Here is a 14523-nt window from a genome sequence, read left to right as displayed (position 1 = left end):
TCTTGTTTCTGTCTGCTGGTACCAAGTTGGCACGTTTCCTGATTTTACTGCTTTTTAAATTTTACTGTTGGAGCGGGTTGGTGGTCTGCTGCTGGCTGCTGCCTGCCCTAGGCTAGGTGTTCTCCAGGCCTTCTGCTGGCCTAGTATATTGCCTGGCCTGAATCTTCTTTCTGGCTACTGACACCAAGTTGGCATGTTTTCTGATTTTACATTTTATTTATTTTACTGTTGGGGTGAGTGGATGTCTGGGATGGGTTGGTGGTCTGCTGCTGGCTGCCCTAGGCTAGGCCTTCTCCAGGCCTTCTGCTGGCCTAGTGTACTGCCTGGCCTGGTTCTTGATTCTGGCCTGGTTCTTGCTTGAGTTCTGGGCATCTCCAGCTGGAATTGCAAAGCTAATATGGCACTAAGCACCTTGGTTTCTGTGAGGATGGGGATGGATGGAGGGGGTATATTTCCACTGAATCTCCCTTTTTTGTACAATAAACCGCTTGTATATATTATTTATTTATTAGTTATTATTTAGAAGTATGAGTGTGGTGTGGCAGCTCCACACAGACATATAATGGCAGGGCCCCCGAGCAAAAAGTTATTAGCTACGGAGCTGAGGCAGAATGCAGTCCAATCCTTAACTAAGCATTTCCCCAGCCAACCAGTGTTCTGCTTTTCACATGATCATAATCTCCGTTTTACCTGAATTAAGATTTTTTTTAGAGATCCCAGCCACCCATTCAAGGACCAAATGGCTTCATGTAGATCTGATGAAAGGGATTGTCATCAGCATAAATTAGGGTTGCCAAGTCTGGCAAACTCACCGGCGGGGGAGGCTCTGACGAGTCCGGGAGCCGGCTCCGTATGCGTGCGAAGCGCGCGCGCGCCGCCAGCACGTCGACGAGCTGGGCCATGCCCCCAACATCAGGTGACGCAGCTTTGGGGGGCAGAGTTCCCCCCGGGGCCCGATTCCACCACGGCGGAAATCGGGCCTCCAAAGCGGGGGTTTCCCCGCCCCCTGACCCCATTTGGCAACCCTAGCATAAATATCTCTATTAATTCTAGATCATCCAGCAGTTTCATGTAGATGTTAAACATGGGAGACAAACAGTGTTTCCAAGGGGAGAAACAGTGATCTATCAGGCCACCTTCTGGAACCAGGAAGGACTGAAAACACATCAAAGCAGTGCCTTCTACTTACAGTTCCAAAGGACAGTCCTGTAAGATTCTGTGGTCACTGATATTGAAGTCAGTGGATGGTCCACCAGAATTGACAGGATCACACTTACACAGAGCAACCAGCGTTCTTTCAAGAAATGCAGTCATAGGCCATTTAAGGCTTTAAAAGTAAGGACAAACACTCTGACTTGTGCCTGGAAAGAGGTGAGTAGCTGTCAAGTTCCTTAGCAGGGTCACACCACACACACACTCAGGCCTCTTGAAAAGATAAGTGGTTTTATTGGTAGTCCAATATTGGTAGTCCAAGTATACAGCTTGTGTCAAGAATGGCCTGTAGTATATTGGCCTCTGACTTATAGTGATTTCGAACTACCCGCCCAAGAAGCAAAAGCCAATGGTTAATTTTTGCGTGCGCAGCAAGCAAGCAGCAAAACAAGCGTCAAAGCTGGAAAGCAGTTAAGGTTCCCAGCCGTCTCATTACAGCTGGAGACGGCAAGGTCAAAGCCGCAATAGCAGTCAGTTGCTGGGCAGGGAAGCACTGGGAAAGCAGAGGAGAGTATCACCTCCACATACCAATGCCATGACAGGGCTACCTGACAGTAGCTGGTGAAAATCATTCTAACAGTAGTCTGGCCGCTGCATTTTGGTACCAGCTGACATTTCCAGATGTTTTGAAAGGCATCCCTGTGTACAGCACATTAAAGTATTCTGTCCCGGATGTTATCAGAGCAGTGGCGTATCTGGTGCTTGGGGTGGATAATTTGTTAACAACCCTTCCTCTATTTATTTATTTATTTTTGCTGTCAAATCACAGCTGTCATATGGTGAACCTGTAGGGTTTTCAAGGCAAGAGACATTCAGAGGTGGTTTATCATTGCCCGCCTCTATGTCAGCCCTTCTTAACTTCTGAGATTAGGCTGGCTGGGGCTATCCAGGTCGGGGGCCCTCCTCTCTATGACAACATTATTTCCAGTAATAATTATGAAATAAAACAAATAATAGTAATGGCCAGAAAATAGATTCAGGTGTGTAGCCATGTTGGTCTGAAGCAGCAGGACAACGTTTGCTCTTAATGGTGCTGCTGGACCCAAACTTTGTTTCAATGGCCAGGAAAGAAACACAGATAGTGATACATTTCTTTTATTTAACTTTGTATATATAATCATGCCAGTAAAAAAAAATTCACAGTCCAACACATCATGGGAGCCAGTGTGGTGTAGTAGTTAAAGTGTTGGTCTGGGAGATCTAGGTTCAAATCCCCACTTGTGTCATGGAAGCTTGCTGGGTGACCTTGGGACAGTCACATTACTCTGAACCAAGCCCTGACATGGATAGCCCCAGGATAGCCTAATCTTGTCATATCTCAGAAGCTAAGCAGGGCGAACATGGAGACCTCCTCCAAACATCTCGTCTTAAAAACCCTACAGGGCTGCCATAAGTCAGCTGTAACTTGATGGCAAAAAATACATATAATGTCATCATACCACTCGTGTTGTGAGTAGGCACTTGGGAGGTTTTCTGTTCTCCATTTTGAAGTCCAACAGCTGACCTTCCCAAATATCTACAAGGTATTTTTGAAAGCTAGGAATCTGAATTTGTACTAACTTTTACTAATAGTAGCCAAAGCATCACATAATAGTGATCCCAAAATTCACCAGACTGGATGTTAAGAAACACACTACTCCCCCCCAAAAAAACAAGATGCCCCCATCCGCCATTGTTTCGAAAGGACTAAAGTCAAACCAGAGAATCTCTGCAATAGAAGCTGAAGGAGAGCATTTTTACAAGCCCAGCAGAACCAGTGTACAGAGTACCCCGCAGTACCAGTGCAATCACAGAGCACCCAGCAGAACCCAGTGCCAATGTGGCAATGCCAGCTCAATCACAATCCAAGCAGGAGGGGCATGTTTGTCGGGGGGGGGGGTCTGAAGTCCAGCAGAACCAGTACAGTGTACAGTGCCTAGCAAACCCAGTGCCTTCTTTTCATAATATTAACAAAGGTTGCTACCAATGTTCCCTCTAAGCTATGGAGTCTTGTGAGCAAAAACGCTACTTTGTGAGCTACTGGCATTAAAGTTGTGAGTAATTAGACTACTGCATGAATTAGTTTGCTCTGGAGCCAGCCTTCCTGAGCTAAGACAAAAATGTGTGAGCCAGAGGGTAAAAAACTGTGAGCTAACTCACACTAACTCAGCTTAGAGGGAACACTGGTTGCTACTGTACTACTTTTAAATACATTCTGTCAACCAAGAAGGGTATGGATGAGAAGGTCTTGAGACCAAGAAGTGAAAATAAAAGGGGGGGAGACATGGAAAAAAGGGGGGGAGACATGGAAAAATCAGGTGAAGGGAGAGAGAAATTAATGAGAAGTGTGTGGAAAAGAGGGAGAAAAATTAAGAGAGGGAAAGATTGCTTTATCTTGCTGTAACACCTTAACTACTGTTTTGCAAGATCCGGCTGAGCTGGTTGCAAGGAAGGGAAGAGAGAAAGGCTAGGCTGTTGGAGACAGTAACCTGCAGCCTGGCAATTACAATTGCAGCTGTCAGCATGATCCGTTAAGCAAGTTTGCTTCAGTCTTGGAGCAAGGGAGGTTTAGCTGATCCTAGAGGAGTTTTTTTTTGCTATGCTCAGACTTCCCTGCACCCCTAGTGGCTGCAGCCAACACTGCATTTTAAAAAGAACAGAAAAGACTTCTGGTCTAAGCGTTTTGCCGCTTGGACGTGTCTCGTCTCGCTCGGATGGAGACATGCCGAGACCCGGCTGATGGGAAGGGTTTGAGTTTGTCCTGGACCCTCCCGGGGTCTCTATAGGAGATCCCCAGCCTGGGGAGCTGAGGAGAGCCTCTTCCAAGGGGACACCCGAGGAATTGAGGCTCACCTTCTTCCCTGATAGGTACCGTTGCCACGAAGCCAGCATTGCACCTAGAGACGACTGCCAGAGCAAGCGATCACAACCAACTCGTTAAAAAGACTTCCAAAAGATCTCCAAGGCTACAAACTGTGAGTTAAGCAAAGCTCAGGAGAAAAATAAGCGAATGGAGGAGCCTTGGTAGTAATTGGAAGCGCCTAAGTTTGAAGCACAGGGGGGAGGAGATTTCAAGGTCCCCCAATAGGAGTAAACTGTAAAAAACGGTTTTAAAGCGAAAATAAAGAGACTTGCATAAGAAGTTAAGCAAACGCAAAAGCTGCTAAAATATACAAAGCGGAATTAAAACGTATAACTTTTGCTTTGTTTTGGAAAACTTACTTCTTGTTGATATTATGGCTGGGAGAGGATGGAGAGCGCCGGAGAAAACTGGTGACCGGAAATAACATACCAACGACTCCCTCCCAGAACCAGGAAGCATCTACAGACCTTTCTTTGCTGTTAGCAAATGCACTGCACCCTCTAATGGAACGAATGACTACTCTCAACACCAAACTGGACAACATGCAAATACAACTGAAGCAAATGGACAAGAGAACTACAGCAACAGAAAACATTGAAAAAGATGGAAAAACAGACTGAGAGTATTAATAAAAGAGTGGATGAGGCAGAGAAAGAGAGATCCTTGGATAAAACGTGACTAATACAGCTCCAGCTGGAAAGATCCATGTATGTTTTACATTTCCATGGAATACCTGAGGATAAGAATGAGGACTTAAAGGAGCTCTTGGCAGTTGCCTTGGCCCCACTAATGGATTACAAACAAGAAGACTTAATTAAGGAAATGGAAGTGGCGTACAGGACTTATCTGGATTTTATAAAGAAAAATAAACTCCCAGGGGAAACTTATTTAAAATTCACGAAACGATCTACGAGGGAACTGGTGCTAAAGTCAACAATGGGAAAATCCTTAAAAATCAAGAATGAAGCGATAAAATTTTTGAAAGACATCCCATTTGAAGTAAGAAAAAAGAAACTATACAGGATGCTTACTCTCTCTCTGCAAAAAAGGGTATAGCATATAGATGGCTATTTCTGGAAGGGTTGAGTTTTAATTACCAGGATAAAAAATATAAAATTGACTCTGTTCCAAAAGCGGAAAGATTTATGGATCAAATGCTTAATGTAAAAAAGAAGCAGAAGGAAAAGAATTTAAAAACGGATGCGGAGGAAGAAGAAGATGATGATGAGTCCTACTCATAGGACTCAACAAGCCAAACTTCCTCTTCACCAGAATCATCTGAATCGGAGAAAGGAGCTTCCTCATCATCAGAATCATCTGAATCGGAGAAAGGAGAGGCCGCTCCCAAAATGCAGAAAATGAAGAAATCTAAGAAGAAAAGACTAAAACTAAAGCACTCACTGGAGAAGACCCTGATGCTGGGAAAGATTGAAGGTCAAAGAAGACGGGGACGGCAAAGGATGAGATGGTTAGACAATGTCATAGATGCAATGAACATGAAATTGAGCAAACTTCAGAGGACTGTGGAAGACAGGAAGGCCTGGCGTGATCTGGTCCATGGGGTCGCGAAGAGTCGGACTCAACTGTGCGACTGAACAACAACAAAAAGCATGAGTGCTAAGGGCAGTAATTGTGCCAAGCTAATAACTTTATACTTTTTATAATCAAACTAATCTCTGTATAACCTGTACTAATAGGTTAAAAAGGTCTATTTTAAAGCTTTTTTAGATCGTGATTTGTATTAGTCTTTACCCCTTCCCCATAAACAATTGCTAGAAAGAAAACGGAAGTTATATAACAGTTTCAGGACCTAACAGGAAGTTTGGAAGAAGGCCTTGAGACTTAAAAAATCATCCATAACTGTGGTGTATCCACAGTATTTTTAGGAGAATTGCTATATAGTCTTACATCAGTCGTATTTGAAATCATAAACCAGATGTATCAGATTACTTCAGTAAAAAGGCTGAGATGCAATTTGATACAATGTGGATTTTGGACATATATGGATTGCCCAACAGTCTTTTAAGGGGAGAATGTTAAATAAATTACCTCAGCAGCATTACCTCTGGGACCAGAGGCATTGCACAACCTTTTATGGTACTATCTTAAAGATTCAGCAAGAATGCAAACTTGCTAGTGAAACCCTAAACAGAGTTGCGCCCTTGTAAGCCCATTGACTTAATTGGATTTAGAAGAGTGTAACTCTTCTTGGGACTACTTCTCTTGAATATATGTTAATGCCATAGAGTGTATCCTTAACTCATAGCTAAGGGTAGTGGTGCATGTTGCATTCGGGCAGCACAAGGTATGTCCTGGCAGGACAAGCAATGTTGTATCAGTTCAAAAGGCTCTTGTGTTGGTAGAATCTTTTGCAGAAAAAAAAAGCAGCATCTGTAGCTGTCAGCAGTGGTAGAATGTTGAAGATAATTGTGTACAAGTGGAATGTTGTACAGCGTTCTTTCAGAGGTGAATGGCTTATCAGAACATGACCTACAGCTAAACTGGATTAGATGAACAGCTATCTGGAGTTTAGTCAGAACCTTGAAGAAAGGACAACTTTTCTCTAAATTAGATTTTATTCATAAAATAATGATTGAGCCAAGATAAAGGATACTAAGGCATATATATAAAAAATACTAATTAAATATTAGTTATAATAATATAACTAGTACATCCATCCTGCTATTCTTTTATTCTGCTTTGGTAGCTATTCAGGTCCTCAGTGTTTGAAACCTTCCTTTAAGATCTGTGGAAAACAATGACAGTGTATAAAAAAGCCTCTGTAATGAAATTTAAGACCCCGTTAGATTCAGGCCTGCACATGGGGTCAGGGGCTCATTATTTAGTCTCTCTATGTTTGGAAAAGGCAGAAGAAAATGTAAACAGTTTTTCTTTCTTACTGAAGAAATTGCAGTAGGCTCTTTGGGACTGATACTTTGCACCTGTGGATTTAAAAAAGAAACATGACACAACCTTAATAACCTTACTGAAGTCTGTGGAATTACTTTGGGTAAATAATGTGTGAAAAGAAATAGAATGTTATATTTGAAAGTTTGTTTAAATGTACATATATGATGCTATAGACCAGCAGACCGTTTCTTATTTGTAGTTTCCTAACTTGATCTTGCCCCTTCAGCCACTTATAGTGTCATCTTAAGCAGAGATACACTCTTGTAAATTCACTGAAGTCAATGGGAGAAGAAGAACAAGAGGAGGAGGAGGAGGAGGAGATTGGATTTCTACCCCGCCCTTCACTACCCAAGGGAGTCTCAGAGCGGCTTACAAACTCCTTTCCCTTCCCCTCCCCACAACAGACACCCTGTGAGGTAGGTGGGGCTGAGAGAGCTCTGGCAGAAACTGCTCTTTTTCAAGAACAGCTGTGCCAGAACTATGGCTTGCCCAAGGTCATCCAGCCAGGTGCAAGTGGAGGAGTGGGGAATCAAACCCAGTTCTCCCAGATTAGAGTCTGCACACTTAACCACTACACCAAACAGAGGATGTACCTCTGCTCAGGATGGCACTGTCTCAGTTATCAGTCAGTCCTTCTTCTCCCTGTCATTGCCCCTTTTTCAGATATTCAGTTCTCAATGTTTTTTATCATCTTTATGTATTTGTTAACAAAATGTATACCCTTCCTTTCTGTCCTCATCAGGGTCACCAAAGTGGCTAACAGATGAAAAAAACATAATAAAAACATGTCTTAAAAAGCATTACACCAAGCAAAAACACCCCATTAAAATATTTAAAAACCAAGATAAAATATGCATGCAAAAACATAAAAAGAACAGTTAAAACATGGGGCAAAAAGGAGGGATCCCTGAAGGAATGCCAAATTAAACAAAAGTCTTCACCTCCTGGTGCAAGGCAGCATCAGAAGGCATTAGATGAATCTATCTTTTCCAGAGTTCTGGTGCCACAACTGAGAAGGCCCTCTCCCAGGTTGGCACCCACCTCAACTCAGAAGGTGGGGGTACCCAAAGCAAGGCCTCAGAAGAAGACTGTAGCAGTTGGATAGGTTCATAAGGAAGTAGATGGACTTTCAGGTGCCAAGCTACATAGAGCTTTAAAGATCAACACCAGTACCTTGACTTGTGCCTGGAAACAAATTGGAAGCTATTGTAGATGGGCCAAGACTGGAGTGATAGGGTCCCTACAAAAAACCTGCAATCAGCATCCTGGTGCAGCAATTCTGTAAGTTTCCCAACACTTTTCAAGGGCAGCCCCTTGAAACTACTCCATCGCAGTAATCCCATCCAGATGTAAATAAGGCATGCAGGATAGTGACCAGATCTTTCCTTCCAGGCACTAATGGCCACAGCTGACATCTTTTAAAGTTATGGAATTCTGTCAGTCATCCATTACCTTAAGTCTTTGTCCGGGGTGTCCTTTGTTAGCTCCATGTGGTAATGGTGGCCATCAAGATGAAGCCCGTGTATGAGAGTTCCTTCCTGCTAGATGGAATTTGTTTTGATGCAATATTTAACAAGTTCTCTATATAAAAGTGTATATAATAATACCAACAGTTCCCATTACTCTTAGCTAAAAACAAGATACTTTGCAGTAATTGCATCTGAGCTAGTTAGTCCAGAAGGCTTCGAATATATTTTTAAATTAAAACACACACGATTGTGTGAAAGCAAATCCCATTTATTTTAATGTAACTTACTCCCAAGTTGCTACACTTAGGACAGCTGCCAGGTTTCCCAAATTACATGATTTGTGAACAAGAGTGTCCTTACTTTTTTTTAGGACTGGTGATTATTTCCAATTACATTCTGTGTTTAAAAGAGGATAGTTTTTGTTCTTAATCTCAATGTATCAAGTAAGTGCCTTAAAAAAATTGGTTGTGGTTTACTAATCATGCAGATGACAGGACATACACTGATATCAAAATATATAGAGGGGGGATGGGCAATATCATGCAGTCCATGTGTGATTCCAGTTCATGAGCATGGAGTCTACATGTGTAAAAAGAATGTATCTTTGTGTGTATCCTCTGTTTCTGTGATTGGAAATGCTCCTTTTTCAAACATTGGGTATGGATCTTATGTACATAAACCCTGTGCTCTGCACATGAGAATATGGCCAGCTCATTCATTTATGTTGATTTTAACACATCTCTAGAGGCCTGTAGTCTTGAACATTCATGAGTTTCCCTGACTTTTCCTTCAGTTTAAGGAGAAGGAACTTCAGGTAGGCAGTGGATCCTTTCCTGCTGTATTGGCCAGATTTATAGAGCTGCCATTTTTTACTCTTTTTTTTTTTAAAAAAAGCTCTGATGCATAGAAGACAAACATGCCACGGTTTCTGCCTCTCTTTGCATGCATGCTTGGACTCAAACTTGGGTTTGGAACACTCACGCAGAACCACAACCAGTCTGAGAGAATTAAGCTCAGTGTGGGGGGAAACCTCTTCCCACTTTCACAGCCAAGCTAACTTGGAAAAATGGCATACTTGCCAATGGTAGTGGTGGGGATCAGAACATGTGATTTCATGATCTGTATCTGAACAGTGTGGAAGCAGGCTCCAGGTACCTTTAATAAGACTACAAGTAACCACAAAACAACCAGATCTTTTACAAACCAAGGTTTAGAATTTATTGAGGTTGTGACAGTTACAGAAATTGAAAAGATAATCAAGCATAAGAACCGTAAACTGTTGGGATGGGTGTGCACATGAAAGGTGTGCATATGAAGAGTTACATGAGAGGAGAGAAAGACAAAGTGAAAGAGAGCCAAGCCTCTGGCTGAGTGAGAATTTTGGACTAGGGAATGGCCACAAGAAGTGTGGGGGGGAGAGATTTAAAAAGGGGGAAAGGAGAAAAATAGTAAACAGAGAAGGAGGTTACCTATCCTCAGTCTGTTGAACTGGATAGAATACATTGTCTGTTGAAGAGATCCGAAGGCAACTGTCAAGAGCCTGGGTCCCCCTGTGGGTCTTTGAGATTAAATGCACATAAATAAAAAGTGAAAGAGAAAAAATATGTAAAGGTTTATTGAACAATTTAAAAAGGAGTATCACTATGCAGTACAGTCTCTACTGCTTAGCAGCAAAGCAATAAAAAGCTAACTGTCTAATACATTTAATACCTGGTATTAAATAGCACACCTTCTTGCAGCATAAGAGTCTAAGCTGTAGCCTAAAGTGTTCTGTACATCACAGTCCATCATGATGTAGCATAGCATATCAAAGCACACTAGCATGGCACAAGCATAAAGTTTTTTCCTCTCGCCTTGTTATAGTCTTTTGCCCTCTGGCACCAGGTGGTCTCTTGGATCCAATTAGGGATCTCACTTGATGGAACTCTCCAGAAGATGTTAACATCCACTGCTAACTCCCCCCTCCCACCTAGTTACATAATTGAGCACAGGTTCTCATGATTAACCAGTTATTACATTCTTGAATCCGTCCTTGAAAGAGATAAGGATGTTATGAGCAGGAAGGCCCAAACCACAGACACCTGCAAGCCGGAGCAGGCCTGCTAATAATCACGTCAACCCTTGAAGGGGAATTAAGATGCTTTGTCTCACAGGAACCTTTAGGCAGGGCTTCCGAAGGTCCCAAAGAAGGTTTGCTGGTTCCAGAAGAGAAGAGTGGAATTGGCAGCTTATGAGCTAGCAGAGGAGTGAGACTGAACAATTTTGGCTGGCAGAACAGCGATAATTATAGGAGCCAGCACAAAAGGATATCAAAGAAAGAATTGTAAAGTCCAGGAGTTCAGAGTGAATCCAAGACAAGAATATGTGGATTTCCTGGCTCTGATTGAGTTGGGGGAGGGACAAAAGGGCTTCATCCATGGCTGGGACAGGTTGCTATGATGAATTCAGTCAAGCTCAGTAAAAGCAATCAAGCCAGCCTTGATAGTAATTAGATTTTGTATTCAGGAAGACTTGTCCTTGCTGAATAAATAAATTACATTAATAGATCCAGGTGGGTGCCTGACTTTGCAAGCCTCCATGGCAGTAGGTAGGCATGCAGATGTGTCATCAATGAATCAGTCCTCTGCCCAAGTCTTGGCCACTTGGTAGCAAAGCCTGAGGAAATCCGTGGCCTCACCTTCTCCAAAGCCTGGCATTGCTAGCTCCTAAAATGGCTGCCAAAGCAAATTTAGCCATGATGGAGTCAGAGCAGATGGCATACTTCTGGGAAGGGGTGCCTGATAAGCAGACCTCACTGGGGTATAATGCCATAGAGTCCATGCTCCAAAGTAGCTATTATCTCCAGGTTGAATTGATTTTTGTAGTTAGGAGATCAGTTGTAATTATGGGAGATCTCCAAGTGGACTGGCAGTTGGCAAAGTTATGGTGAAGTCATACTTCTAGTTCTAGCCACATTTCTCTCTCTTCCTGTCTGGTGCTTGCTTGTTGGTCCCAGGTATGGAAAAGCTGAAATACCTGTGCATGCATACAGAAATACTATTTACATTAATAACAAACATGATTCCTCCATACAATTTCCTCTTGAAAATCTACATCAAATGGTCTATTTTATCAGATTCACAAATCGAGTTATTTTGCTGTTAATCAGTAGTTATGCTGATTTAGTCTCTGAATATTTGATAGGAGTAACTTACCTTATGTAGGCTCACACCCTTCAAACTCATATTACGTCCAAGCAACCAGCTAGGGTTTTCCTTGCTGGAAACTGTGCAAGTGTTCTACTTCTTATGGTCTATAATACGTGTTAATGAGATGGCAACTGTGATGGATAGGAATGGCTTAAATACTGCTTAACCAGCCATACATGTAGAAGTTCCTTGCTGTTTGTTAATGCTCATTACTACATGAGAAAGTTCATATACCTCTAAACATTTCATTATACTCTAATATGCACATTTTTTGAGGGAGGGGGGTTCAGCCTGGATGATGTTAATCCTGCTTCTGGTTCAGTGAAGAAAAGGACCTGACTTAATTTTTTTAACTAAAGGAATCAAAGAATCCCTATCAAAACCCACATGAATTGTAAGATAATTGAAACACCTTCCATTCCTTTTATTCTTCTTTTACTGTAAATATTTTTTTTGTATAAATAGGGTTGTTGGACCTTGAGGGGTCCTGTGGTTTCAAACTGGGCTGTAGCAAATTATTCTCTTCAGTAGCCTAATGAACAAAATCTTTCATAGAAAAAGGAATTTCCTCCTCACCTTTTCCCAGGATTTTTTTTTCTTTAGAGCTTTAAAGAGGCTTACAATGTTGTTTTAAGGTGGTGATCTTATTCTTGTCATTGTTAATAGACTTGGCATAACAGAATAGTTTTTTGAAAAGTAATTAATAGAATTGTGCAACGCATCTGCTGTTTATATGTCATTGAGGTTTAATTGGTTTAAACTAATTTCATCTTTACGTAACAGATTTCAAAGCAGAATATTTTGTTATCATTAAAAATATTTAACAAAACATGTTCTGTTTTGAAGAAGCAAGGAACAGCTTGCTGGCAGAATTTTCCCTTGGAAAAGCAGAATGTTCGTCATAGGTTAGACCATGATAGCATATAGTGGGTCAAGCATTCTGCATATGTTTTCCGACCAGATTTCTTAGGATTGATTTTATATGGATTAGAATTTTTAGTGTGTATAATAAGTGGAACGTCTTTACAGCAAATCCAGTTTTTAATTTATTTTTCTGAAATTCACTTTTTAAAATATAGCTATTTATTTATTTACTGATTCTTCCTAGTCTCTTTTTCCCTCTTTTAAAAGCGGTGTTTCTCTGATTTCTCTTGGGCGATGCTTTGGCGGCAGAATAGGAAGGTTTGGGAAGACATTGCCTGCCTCTGAGCATCTACAGAGTGAAATTCTGAGATTTTGCAGGAACTTCCCTTCCTTGTTATTCTCATTAAATTTCTCTTTGATCAAGATAGAACTGATTAGAAACTGACTCCAAATTCCTAAAAGAAAAAAAAAAGAGGGAAAGAAATGGATTGTTGGCTTTCAGGGGGAAATTGCATAAACAGGAATTAATAGAATTTCTCTTAACACTAGTGTTAAATATATACATTTCTATTACACTGTAGCTAGTGAACTTTTCTCATTTTGTTATCCAGTGTCTGTATGTATACATACATATATGTTTGCGTGTGTGTAGTGAACCAAATTTCTTATTTTGGAGATAGTGTGATGAATCTATAGAATATAGACTAAGATAAAACAACACTGAAGTGCAAGGGAGTGGTGTGTGTCTGTACTGTAGCGCACTAAATTAGCTCTATCTTGTGTTTGACTTTTGGCACACAGGATCTTGTATGAGGAATAAGACATACAAGCGGGGGAGCGACAGCAGAGCTGCGCAGTCGCACCCAACACCGCCTCCGCATTGGGCTTATACAAAAGAATTAAAATTAAAAAAAACGGGCTGCAATTTAAATATTGCAACTTTACCAAAACAATGGGGAGGAACAGGGGAGCAAAAGGTGGTAAAAATGCCTCCAAACCAATGCCTAGAGCAATGCAAGAAAGCCAAAATTCTTCAGAGGAGGACTCTCCCCCCCCCCCGGAAATGGAGGAAGTAGAAGCTCCTGCAAGAGGAAAGGAGAAGACTCTTTAACCAAAAAGCATGACATCTATATCAACATCAACAGTGGATATAACCCAGACCACGATGGGAACTGACTGCCTGCTTGCTGGATGCTGTTCATTTCTGCCGCTGTATATGTTATGTACGCAGACTTCCACCAGGGGTCTGCGGCTAAAGCAGGAGCTTGGTCTCAAACACAATGGGGACTTAGGATCCTAGTCCATCGGGAGTCCACCAATAGCACACTTGGCAGGATACTCAAACCCTCCAATGGGGACAGAGGTGTGCCGGGTGGAGTGTATATAGTTGGCCTTCCAGGGCCATTTTGTGTGTCTTGATGTGAAGTACAATAAACGCGTCTGAACCCATGTCGTAGTCCGAGTTCTCCATGTGTCGAACCCAGTACTTTTCAGTATATGAACTATTTTTAGCACTTTAGTACTTTGTAATGTTTTATATTTATATTGTTGTGATTTTACTTAGTTCTGTTTTAGCTTTGTAGTGTTTGTGTAAACCACCCTGAGCCTGCTACGGCGGGAAGGGCGGGGTAGAAATCTAATAAATAAAATAAATAAAAATATTTCCTCTTACCCTTTCCTGAAAGCCCCTATAGCCTCTCCCCTTTTCCTTAGGGTTGCCAGCCCTAGGTTGGGAAATTCCTGGAAATCTGGGGGTGGAGACTTGGGACGCAAGGTTTGGGGAGGGAAGTAGGGTGTAATACTATATAGTCTACCCTCTAAAGCAGCCATTTTCTCCAGGGGAATTGATCTCTGTCATCTGGAGAGCAGCTGTAATTCTGCGTGATCTCCAACCCCCACTTGGAGGCTGGTAACCCTAGTTCTCATGGAGGAAATGGCTACTTTGGAGGATGGAATCTGTGGCATTATACTCTTCTGAGGTCCCTCCCCTCCTCAAACCCCACCCTTCCCAGGCTCCACCCACCATATATTCCAGAAT

At 41.9% G+C, this 14523-nt stretch overlaps 1 protein-coding gene across 1 annotated transcript in view; it reads left to right on the top strand.

Annotated features, from left to right (window-relative positions):
• The window catches only part of PTPRM (protein tyrosine phosphatase, receptor type M), a 509160-nt gene that overhangs the window by 89602 nt on the left and 405035 nt on the right, over positions 1–14523 (top strand). The window lies entirely within an intron of this gene.

The sequence above is a fragment of the Gekko japonicus genome, unplaced genomic scaffold (assembly GCF_001447785.1).
Source record: "Gekko japonicus isolate JY-2015 unplaced genomic scaffold, Gekko_japonicus_V1.1 scaffold138, whole genome shotgun sequence".
NCBI classification, from domain to species: Eukaryota; Metazoa; Chordata; class Lepidosauria; order Squamata; family Gekkonidae; genus Gekko; species Gekko japonicus.
Note: the sequence above shows the minus strand (reverse complement) of the source record. Positions and strands in the feature narration are given on the sequence as shown.